Source organism: Hyla sarda, chromosome 11 (genome assembly GCF_029499605.1).
Source record: "Hyla sarda isolate aHylSar1 chromosome 11, aHylSar1.hap1, whole genome shotgun sequence".
NCBI classification, from domain to species: domain Eukaryota; kingdom Metazoa; phylum Chordata; class Amphibia; order Anura; family Hylidae; genus Hyla; species Hyla sarda.
Window position 1 is genome coordinate 98,745,742 of NC_079199.1, and position 13,040 is coordinate 98,758,781.

Sequence of the window (13,040 nt, forward strand, 5' to 3'; positions counted from 1 at the left end):
CGCGCTGCCACCTTATAATGATGTCCTACTTGGAACCCAATGACTAAAAGGGACAAACTCCAAGAGCTTCCTGCTGACAGATGTTCCCGAATGGAAACAGATTGTCGCGTTTCGCAAAACCGCAATATATGCAGAAGAAACTGTATTATAAAATGTTGGTGAGGATTTATATAGTCAATAGGGACCAAATTTGAAAACGGAGGCCGCCATGATGAACTGTATGGAGGTCTGTGATTGGTCACCCGGTCACCCACCTGCACGCACAGACTCTTCCTTCATCTGCCATTATGTATTATTATGGATTAGATTATCCACTGAACGTTCCTACGGCCAACAGCGATCTCTCTCTTGACTTCCGTATACACATGAATGTTTGGCGCGGCCAACGTCCATGTGTTCTCAAAGGAGAGAGGAGGGGTAAGCTGCCGCCAGACAGGTCTTGTGGCAGCTATTCCTGCCGAAATCTGTGACTTTGGCTGACTTTTGTCTAAAGTGTATTTGGACCTTCAGACCTATAGTTGTGCCTATGGATTAATCCATAAGCAGTAGGGATGTCCCGACACCATCAGGAGTACAAGTACCGATACTTTTTTCAAGTATTTACCAATACCAATTACTGATACTTTCTTTTTTTTATGTCATGTGACCACAGAGGCTGCTCTAGATTTTGTGAAGCCTTAGGCAAAAGTCAAATTGAGGCCCTCACTGACACTCATAATTAAAATATGTTAAAATTAGATAGGAAGGTAGGTAGGGAACCCCCCCCCCAATTAGGTAGAAGCCCCCAGTAGGTAGGGATTGCCCCCTATTTGGTAGAAGCCCCTAGTAGTAGGTAGGGAATACCCCCTATTTGGTAGAAGCCGCTAGTAGTAGGTAGGGAATACCCCCTATTTGGTAGAAGCCCCTAGTAGGTATGTAGGTAGAGAATGCCCCTATTTGATAGAAGGCCCTAGTAGGTAGGTAGGTACTAGATCCCCCTATTAGGTGAAAGCCCCTAGAAAATAGGAAAGTAGGAAATCCCCCTATTAGGTAAGAGCTTCCAATAGGTGGGGACCCCCCCCCCCCCATTAGGTAGAATCCCTCAGTAGGTTGGTAGGGAATCCCCCCTATTTGGTAGAAGCCCCAAGTAGGTAGGTAGGGAATCCCCCCTATTAGGTAGAAGACCCCCAAGGATAGGTAAGGAATCCCCCAATTGTTTAGGAGCCTGCCAGAAGATAGGTAGGTAGGTAGGAAGGAAATCCCCCCACTCCCAGTTATGTACAAGCCCCAGGTAGATAGGGAATCCTCCCTATTAGGTAGAAGTCCCCAAGTAGGTAGATAATCCCCACTATTAGGTAGAAGCCCCACAAGTAGGTAGGGAATCTCCCCTATTTGGCAGAAGTCCCCAGTAGATAGGGAATCCCCCCCTATTTGGTAGAAGCCACCAGTAGGTAGAGAATCCCCCCTATTTGGTAGAAGGCCCCAGTAGATAGGGAATCCCCCCTATTTGGTAGAAGGCCCCAGTAGATAGGGAATCCCCCCTATTTGGTAGAAGGCCCCAGTAGATAGGGAATCCCCCCTATTTGGTAGAAGCCACCAGTAGGTAGAGAATCCCCCCTATTTGGTAGAAGGCCCCAGTAGGTAGGTAGATAGGGAATCCCCCCTATTTGGTAGAAGCCCCCGGTAGGTAGGGAATTCCCCCCTATTTGGTAGAAGCCCCCGGTAGGTAGGGAATCCTCCTATTTGGTAGTTTCCCCAAATGAGTCCCCTCTAAAAGAAAATCATAAAAATCCCTTTCACCTTTTCATTCTCTAGATCAGTGTTTCCCGACCAGGGTCCCTCCAGCTGTTGCAAAACTACAACTCCCAGAATGCCCGGACAGCCTTCGGCTGTCCGGGCATGCTGGGAGTTGTAGTTTTGCAACAGCCGCAGGCACCATGGTCGGAAAACAGTGGGCTAGAGAGCCACAGGTTGGGGTCAGGTTTGATCAGGGTAACCGTCCCCGACAGTAGTCATAGTGATGGTCACTCAGCTTTCCCAGAGGAGGAGGTGGGGACTGGCTATTTACTGGCCTTGTCATGTCATGGGAGGGATAATTGTTAGTGTGTACTTCTATAGGCCTCCCTATATAGGACTCCATGTCCCGGGACACTCCTATGTTGTACGCAGACCAGATGACTGCGGGCCATATACATCACCAGGAGGCCAACTCCATATACTCATCCGTGTAACCGATACCTCCCCTGTAACTCATTCAGATAGTCCGCCACTCAGCTCCCCCATAACAGAGCCGGCCACAGTGTCCTCAAACCAGTGCCAGCCCCCCTTACAGTGTCACCAACCGTGTCACCCATAACGGACCAATAATAGAGCCAGCATCGATCCCCTATAAGGCTCGGTTCACATCACGTTTTTGCCATACTGTTTTCAATCAGTTTTTCTAAAGAAAATGGAACGGATGGAACAGTATGGGGAAAAAGTAAACCGTATGCGTTTTTAAAAGTGCCTACAGTTCTGTCCGTTTTTAGAAAAAAAAAAAAAAACATACGTTTTTAAAAATGTTGTCCATTTTTAATGGGAGGGTGTTGGGTGGGGACTTTAGGATGCAAATGCGCATGTGCATAATAAAAAACGTATACGGTTTCCCGTATGGAACCGAATACATGTGCGTTTCCCATTGACGTCCATGTTAAAAAAAAAAACGTATGCGGTTGCAGTACGGTTTTTAAACCGCGGTTGACCACGTTTTTGTCTCCAGTTTAAAAACCGTACAGCGTGACGGAAACCCAGCCCGACAGTGGTCTTCAACCTGCGGACCTCCAGATGTTGCAAAACTACAACTCCCAGCATGCCCGGACAGCCGTTGGCTGTCCGGGCATGCTGGGAGTTGTAGTTTTGCAACATCTGGAGGTGCGCAGGTTGGAGACCACAGCCCTATAACATTGTCACAAACCCTCTTAATAGTATCACCGGACGTGTTCCCATAGCAGTGTCAGCCATAAAGTGTCCCATGATAGTGCCGGCCAAAGTACCCTCATAATAATATTTCTCAGCGCCCATAACAGTGCAAGCCGTAGTGCAACCTACCAAAGACGAGCATAACTGTAGCCAACATTTTCCCCATAACAATGAAAGCCACAAAGTCTCATCAGCCAAAGTTCCTCCACAATAGTGTCAACAACACTGCCCACAAACCTCTCAGAGTCTCCGGAATCCAGGACACCTGGGGGAGTCATAGGCGATTCCAGTGACTCTGATAACTGATGTGTGGTGTCCCGGCACAGGACCACGTCCTGTGGGCTAAAGATTGCCTCGGGCGTCCACTACTCCATCTTGAATTCTGTTGTATTGCACCGTGTTATGTTGTGGTAAATCCCGACAGGCGACAGGCTATCCTAGTTCACTCTGCACATCCCCCTGCACCAAAGTCCGAACTGTGATGGATTTAACAATTCCTGTCTCAGTTAAACTTGCATCGGTGTCATCATTGTCCCCGTGCATAGCCCAGGAGAAGCTATTTCTACCTCTGACCGTGTAGGTTAACGGTGCCCTGGCGTCACGAACTGATCTATACACCATGCACATAGTCACTACTATTGCGGCGCCACAAGTGCTATTTAGGCAATTTTCTAGGTCAGCATATCCCAACCGACGTGCCTCCATATGTTGCAAAACTACAACTCCCAGCATGTCCACAAACCTCTCAGAGTCTCCGGAATCCAGGACACCAGGGGGAGTTATAGGCGATTCCAGTGACTCTGATAACTGATGTGTGGTGTCCCTGTACAGGATGTCATCCTGTGGGCTAAATATTGCCTCGGGCGTCCTTCCTGGATCCACTACTCCATCTTGAATTCTGTTGTATTGCACCGTGTTATGTTGTGGTAAATCCCAGGAAGGCGACAGGCTAGCCTAGTTCACTCTGCACATCCCCCTGCACCAAAGTCCGAACTGTGATGGATTTAACAATTCCTGTCTCAGTTAAACTTGCATCGGTGTCATCATTGTCCCCGCGCATAGCCCAGGAGAAGCTATTTCTACCTCTGACCGTGTAGGTTAACGGTGTCCTGGCGTCACGAACTGATCTATACACCTTGCACATAGTCACTACTAGTGCGGCGCCACAGGTGCATATTAGGTAATAACTATTTAGGCAATTTTCTAGGTCAGCATTTCCCAACCGACGTGCCTCCATATGTTGCAAAACTACAACTCCCAGCATGTCCACAAACCTCTCAGAGACTCCGGAATCCAGGACACCAGGGGGAGGTTAAAAGTGATTGTAGTGATTCTGATAACTGATGTATATTAGGTCATAACTATAAATGCAGTTTTCTTGGTCAGTATTTCCCAATCGACATGCTTCCAGCTGTTTCAAAACTACAACTTCCAGCATGCCCACAAACCTCTCAGACCGGAATCACACACTGAAATTTAGGACGCAAGGGGGAGTTGCAGTGATTTTGATATCTGATGTATATTAGGTCATTATTATATATGCAATTCTTTAGGTCAATGTTTCCCAACCAAGGTGCCTCCAGCTGTTGCAAAACCTAAACTCACAGCATGCCCACAAACCTCTCAGAGTCTCCGGAATCCAGGACAAGTTATAGGTGATTCCAGTGATTCTGATAACTGATGTATATTAGATAATTATTATATATACACAATTCTTTAGGTCAGTGTTTCCCAACTAACGTGCCTCCAGCTGTTGCAAAACTACAACTCCCAGCACATCCACAAACCTCTCAGAGACTTTAGAATTCGGGTCAACAGGAGAGTTATAAGGGATTCCAGTGATTCTGGTAACTGATATATTAGGTAATAACTATCTATGCAATTCTTTAGGTCAGTATTTCCCAATGGACATGCCTCCAGCTGTTGCAAAACTACAACTCCCAGCATGTCCACAAACCTTTCAGAGACTCCGGAATCCAGGACACCAGGGGGAGTTATAGGTGATTCCAGTGATTCTGATATCTGACGTATATTAGATAATTACTGTATAGAAGCAAATTCTTTAGGTCAGTGTTTCACAACCAAGGCGCCTCCAGCTGTTACAAAACTACAACTCCCAGCATGTCCACAAACCTTTCAGAGACTCCGGAATCCAGGACACCAGACGGAGTTATAGGTGATTCCAATGATTCTGATTACATGATTTATATCAGATAATTTCTATATAGAAGCAAATTCTTTAGTTCAGTGTTTCCCAACCAAGGTGCCTCCAGCTGTTGCAAAACTTCAACTCCCAGCATATCCACAAACCTCTCAGAGTCTCCGGAATCCAGGACACCAGACGGAGTTATGGGTGATTCCAATGATTCTGATTATTGATGTATATTAGATAATTACGATATAGAGGCAAATGCTCAGTGTTTCTAAACCAAGGCGCCTCCAGCTGTTGCAAAACGACAACTCCCAGCATATTCACAAATCTCTCAAAGGCTCCGCAATTTAGGTCAACAGGAGAGTTACAGGTGATTCCAGTGATTCTGATAACTGATATATATTAGGTCATAACTATAAATGCAGTTTTCTTGGTCAGTATTTCCCAATCGACATGCTTCCAGCTGTTTCAAAACTACAACTTCCAGCATGCCCACAAACCTCTCAGACCGGAATCACACACTGGAATTTAGGACGCAAGGGGGAGTTGCAGTGATTTTGATATCTGATGTATATTAGGTCATTATTATATATGCAATTATTTAGGTCAAGTTTCCCAACCAGTGTGCCTCCAGCTGTTACAAAGCGAAAACTCCCAGCATGCCCAAAAACCTCTAAGAGTCTTCGGAATCCAGGACACCAGACGGAGTTATAGGTGATTCCAGTGATTCTGATTACTGATGTATATCAGATAATTACCATATAGAAGCAAATTCTTTTGGTTAGTGTTTCCCAACCACGGCGCATCCAGCTGTTGCAAAACGAAAACTCACAGCATGCCCACAAACCTTTCAGAGACTTTGGAATTCAGGTCAACAGGAGAGTTATAAGGGATTCCAGTGATTCTGGAAACTGATATATTAGGTAATAACTATACAGGCAATTCTTTAGGTCAGTATTTCCCAATGGACATGCCTCCAGCTGTTGCAAAACTACAACTCCCAGCATGTCCACAAACCTTTCAGAGACTCCTGAATCCAGGACACCAGGGGGAGTTATAGGTGATTCCAGTGATTCTGATATCTGATGTATATTAGATAATTACTATATAGAAGCATTAGATATATTAGATAATTACTATATAGAAGCAAATTCTTTTTTAGGTCAGTGTTTCCCAACCAAGGCGCCTCCAGCTGTTACAAAACGAAAACTCACAGCACATCCACAAACCTCTCAGAGTCTCCGGAATCCAGGACACCAGATGGAGTTATAGGCGATTACAATGATTCTGATTACATGATTTATATCAGATAATTTCTATATAGAAGCAAATTCTTTAGTTCAGTGTTTCCCAACCAAGGCGCCTCCAGCTGTTGCAAAACTTCAACTCCCAGCATATCCACAAACCTCTCAGAGTCTCCGGAATCCAGGACACCAGACGGAGTTATGGGTGATTCCAATGATTCTGATTATTGATGTATATTAGATAATTACGATATAGAGGCAAATGCTCAGTGTTTCTAAACCAAGGCGCCTCCAGCTGTTGCAAAACGACAACTCCCAGCATATCCACAAATCTCTCAAAGGCTCCGCAATTTAGGTCAACAGGAGAGTTACAGGTGATTCCAGTGATTCTGATAACTGATATATATTAATTAATAACTATACAGGCAATTCTTTAGGTCAGTATTTCCCAATGGACATGCCTCCAGCTGTTGCAAAACTACAACTCCCAGCATGTCCACAAACCTTTCAGAGACTCCGGAATCCAGGACACCCCGGGGGAGTTATAGGTGATTCCAGTGATTCTGATATCTGATATATATTAATTAGTTATTATATATGCAATTCTTTAGGTCAAGGTTTCCCAACCAGTGTGCCTCCAGCTGTTACAAAACTAAAACTCACAGCATGCCCACAAACCTCTCAGAGTCTCCGGAATCCAGGACACCAGACGGAGTTATAGGTGATTCCAGTGATTCTGATTACTGATGTATATCAGATAATTACTATATTGAAGCAAATTCTTTAGGTCAGTGTTTCCCAACCAAGGTGCCTCCAGCTGTTGCAAAACCTAAACTCACAGCATGCCCACAAACCTCTCAGAGACTCCGGAATCCAGGACGAATTATAGGTGATTCCAGTGATTCTGATAACTGATGTATTTTAGATAATTATTATATATACAATTCTTTAGGTCAGTGTTTCCCAACTAACGTGCCTCCAGCTGTTGCAAAACTACAACTACCAGCATGCCCGGACAGCCTTCGGCTGTCCGGGCATGCTGGTAGTTGTAGTTTTGCAACAGCTGGAGGCACGTTGGTTGAAAAACTCATCACTGTACACTTTATCAGTCCACATTCTGTTGACGGAAACATTAGATTTCCTGGATGTCCCGCAATCTCTGCGCCGCCGGTAACCGATGAAAGGAATATTCCCCTCCCCCCCCGTGTAGTCTCCGCATTCATACGGATAATTATTACATCTCTATTTTTTCTTCAGGTTAATCCTTAATATACGACGAGAACGACTCTCTGGGAAATGCGCAATTTCCATGTAATCTCGTAATCAGATCCGTGATTCCCACCCCCCCTCACGTGTGTGGAAGGTAATTGGCCATCAGCCTCTTCCTGTCTGCCATCTCCGAAATCCGCCAAAAAGTCACCCGCACTCTCACCACTGCTCCCAAGTGTGTGACCTTCCCTAATTATATCCCCCTTCTCTGGAATTTGGTACGGCCCGGCCACAGACTGAACTGTGGGATAGATGGATGGATATGAGATAGATAGATAGATAGACATGAGATATATAGATAGATAGATAGATAGATATGAGATAGATAGATAGATAGATAGATATGAGATAGATAGATATGAGATAGATAGATATGAGATAGATAGATATGAGATAGATAGATATGAGATAGATATGAGATAGATAGATATGAGATAGATAGATATAAGATAAATAGATAGATATGAGATAGATAGATAGATAGACATGAGATATATAGATAGATAGATAGATATGAGATAGATAGATATGAGATAGATAGATATGAGATAGATATGAGATAGATAGATAGATATGAGATAGATAGATATAAGATAAATAGATAGATATGAGATAGATCGATAGATAGATAGATATGAGATAGATAGATAGATAGACATGAGATATATAGATAGATAGATAGATATGAGATAGATAGATATGAGATAGATAGATATGAGATAGATATGAGATAGATAGATAGATATGAGATAGATAGATATAAGATAAATAGATAGATATGAGATAGATCGATAGATAGATAGATATGAGATAGATAGATATCAGATAGATAGATATGAGATAGATAGATAGATATGAGATAGATAGATAGATAGATATGAGATAGATAGATATGAGATAGATAGATAGATATGAGATAGATATGAGATAGATAGATAGATAGATATGAGATAGATATTAGATAGATAGATAGATAGATATGAGATATGAGATAGATAGATAGATAGATAGATAGATAGATATGAGATAGATAGATAGATATGAGATAGATATGAGATAGATAGATAGATAGATATGAGATAGATATTAGATAGATAGATAGATATGAGATAGATATTAGATACTCACTTGCCACCTTATTAGGTACACCTGTTGCTTGTAAACACAAATAGCTAATCGCCCAATTACATGGCAACAACAACAAGAGAAAGGAAGATCAATCCACCACTGACCACCAGGGAAAGTAAGATCAGTCCACCACTGACCACCAAGGAAAGTAAGATCAGTCCACCACTAACCACCAGGGAAAGTAAGAATAGTCCACCACTGACCACCAGGGAAAGTAAGATCAGTCCACCTCTGACAACCAGGGAAAGTAAGATCAATCCACCACTAACCACCAGGGAAAGTAAGATCAATCCACCACTACCCACCAGGGAAAGTAAGATCAGTCCACCACTGACCACCAGGGAAAGTAAGATCAGTCCACCACTGACCACCAGGGAAAGTAAGATCAATCCACCACTAACCACCAGGGAAAGTAAGATCAGTCCACCACTGACCACCAGGGAAAGTAAGATCAGTCCACCACTGACCACCAGGGAAAGTAAGATCAGTCCACCACTGACCACCAGGGAAAGTAAGATCAATCCACCACTAACCACCAGGGAAAGTAAGATCAGTCCACCACTGACCACCAGGATCAATCCATCCTATCTATAAAGAAGGAGTAGTTTGACTAATAAGTTATTTATATTGGGGCACATTCACATAGTGCAGTTGTGCTGCAGTAATTGCCATGCGCAGATGACTTTTTTGGCGCGTTCTCGTCTCGCTGTAACATGTCACCTGCCTGGTCTTGGAACGCTCCTTATTCTTCACCACATATATGAACATACAAGACCAAAAAATAATAAGAGGTAAAGGCGGTGGGTGCCCCGGGGGGCGGTGACCTGTAGAGCGGGGGACATATTGTACATGTGACCTGGCTGACTACATGAAGTATGGCTGAGATTCCTGCATATCTGAGAGCAGGGCAGGGCCGGCAACACAATACCTGGCGCTCAGCGTGTTAACCCCTTCTCTACACCAGCTGTATCACACCTGAATGGATTAGATACACCAGCTCAGCGAGGAGTGTCACACCTGAATGGATTAGATACACCAGCTCAGCGAGGAGTGTCACACCTGAATGGATTAGATACACCAGCTCAGCGAGGAGTGTCACACCTGAATAGATTAGATACACCAACTCGGCGAGCAGTATCACACCTGAATGGATTAGATACACCAGCTCAGCGAGCAGTGTCACACCTGAATAGATTAGATACACCGGCTCAGCGAGCAGCATCACACCTGAATGGATTAGATACACAAGCTCAGCGAGCAGTATCACACCTGAATGGATTAGATACACCAACTCGACGAGCGGTATCACACCTGAATAGATTAGATACACAAGCTTAGCGAGCAGTATCACACCTGAATAGATACACAAGCTTAGCGAGCAGTATCACACCTGAATAGTTTAGATACACAAGCTTAGCGAGAAGTATCACACCTGAATAGATTAGATACACCAGCTCAGCGAGCAGTATCACACCTGAATAGATTAGATACACCAGCTCAGCGGGCAGTATCACACCTGAATAGATTAGATACACCAGCTCAGCGGGCAGTATCACACCTGAATAGATTAGATACACCAGCTCAGCGAGCAGTATCACACCTGAATAGATTAGATACACCAGCTCAGCGAGCAGTGTCACACTTGAATAGACTAGATCAGTGTTTCCTAACCAGGGTGCCTCCAGCTGTTGCAAAACTACACTCCCAGCATGCCCGGGCATGCTGGGAGTTGTAGTTTTGCAACAGCTGGAGGCACCCTGGTTGGGAAACACTGGATTAGATACACCAGCTCTGCAAGCAGTACCACACCTGAATAGATTAGATACACCGGTCAGCAAACAGTATCTTACCTAAATAAATTAGATACTCCAACTCAGAAAACAGTATCACACCTGAATGTATTAGATACACTGACTCAGCAAACTGTATCTCAGCTGAATGGAGTAGATACCCTGGATCATATGTGATGCTTAGATACACCAGCTCAGCAGACAGTATTACACACGATAGGCTTAGATACACACCAGCTCAGCAAACAATATCACACAATAGGCTTAGATACACCAACTCAGCAGACTATATCACATATGATAGGCTTAGATTCACCAGCTTGTCACACAGCATGACACATGATAGGCTTAGATACATCAGCTCAGCAGACAGTATAACACATGGCAGGCTTAGATACACCAGCTCATCCAACAGTATCACTTATGATAGGCTTAGATACACCAGCTCAGACAGTATCACATATGATAGGCTTAGATTAACCAGCTTGTCACATAGCATGGCACATGATAGGCTTAGATACACCAGCTCATCAGACAGTATCACATAAGATAGGCTTGGATACATCAGCTCATCAGACAGTATCAGATAAGATAGGCTTAGATACACCAGCTCATCAGACAGTATCACATAAGATAGGCTTGGATACATCAGCTCATCAGACAGTATCACATATGATTGTCTTAGATACATCAGCTTATCAGACAGTATCACATAAGATAGGCTTGGATACATCAGCTCATCAGACAGTATCACATAGGATTGTCTTAGATACATCAGCTTATCAGACAGTATCACATAAGATAGGCTTAGATACATCAGCTCATCAGACAGTATCACATATGATTGTCTTAGATACATCAGCTTATCAGACAGTATCACATAAGATAGGCTTAGATGCATCAGCTCATCAGACAGTATCACATAAGATAGGCTTGGATACATCAGCTCATCAGACAGTATCACATATGATTGTCTTAGATACATCAGCTTATCAGACAGTATCACATAAGATAGGCTTAGATACATCAGCTCATCAGACAGTATCACATAAGATAGGCTTAGATACATCAGCTCATCAGACAGTATCACATAAGATAGGCTTGGATACATCAGCTCATCAGACAGTCTCACATAAGATAGGCTTAGATACATCAGCTCATCAGACAGTATCACATGATAGGCTTGGATACATCAGCTCATCAGACAGTATCACATAAGATAGGCTTGGATACATCAGCTCATCAGACAGTATCACATAAGATAGGCTTAGATACATCAGCTCATCAGACAGTATCACATATGATAGGCTTAGATACATCAGCTTATCAGACAGTATCACATATGATAGGCTTGGATACATCAGCTCATCAGACAGTATCACATGATAGTATTAGATACATCAGCTCATCAGACAGTATCACATAAGATAGGCTTAGATACATCAGCTCATCAGACAGTATCACATAAGATAGGCTTGGATACATCAGCTCATCAGACAGTCTCACATAAGATAGGCTTAGATACATCAGCTCATCAGACAGTATCACATGATAGGCTTGGATACATCAGCTCATCAGACAGTATCACATAAGATAGGCTTGGATACATCAGCTCATCAGACAGTATCACATAAGATAGGCTTAGATACATCAGCTCATCAGACAGTATCACATATGATAGGCTTAGATACATCAGCTTATCAGACAGTATCACATATGATAGGCTTGGATACATCAGCTCATCAGACAGTATCACATGATAGTATTAGATACATCAGCTCATCAGACAGTATCACATAAGATAGGCTTAGATACATCAGCTCATCAGAGAGTATCACATATGATAGGCTTAGATACATCAGCTCATCAGACAGTATCACATATGATAGGCTTGGATACATCAGCTCATCAGACAGTATCACATAAGATAGGCTTGGATACATGGGATCGTCAGACAGTATCACATATGATAGGCTTGGATCAGTGTTTCCTGGGCCTCCAGCCTTCGGCTGTCCGGGCATGCTGTGGGTTGTAGTTTTGCAACAGCTGGAAGCCCCCTATTTGGGAAACACTAGCTTAGATACAGCAGCTCATCAGACAGTATCACATAATATGATGTAAAGAGTACAGAGCCCCTCCTGCCCGCTGGCCTGGCATTAGGTATGTGTAGCAGCGGTTGGCGGTAATATATTGGGTGTTTGCCCGCTGAGCAGCAGACCCATCATTGTACAGGGCGCTGGAATGTGAGCGCAGATGGGAACACCAGTCTATGATACCCCAGAAATACCATCCAGGGGCCCCAAGGCAGCCAAGGGCCAAACACAAGGGCACCCACAACTGCTCATTTTTAAGGGTGCTGATCCTCTTACAGATTCTATGAGGTTCACACCTAGTCCTCCAAAGTTGCATTTTAGTTTTATTGTAATATGGGAAGAGGGATGAGCTAATGGGTCAATTCTGTGCAGGATCTTGGAAAAGCTGGGTGACAACCACTTCAGCTGCTTTTATAGATTCCTACTT

General features: G+C 43.7%; 1 protein-coding gene across 1 annotated transcript in view; it reads left to right on the forward strand.

Annotated features, from left to right (window-relative positions):
- The window catches only part of VANGL2 (VANGL planar cell polarity protein 2), a 193,191-nt gene that overhangs the window by 78,066 nt on the left and 102,085 nt on the right, over positions 1-13,040 (forward strand). The window lies entirely within an intron of this gene.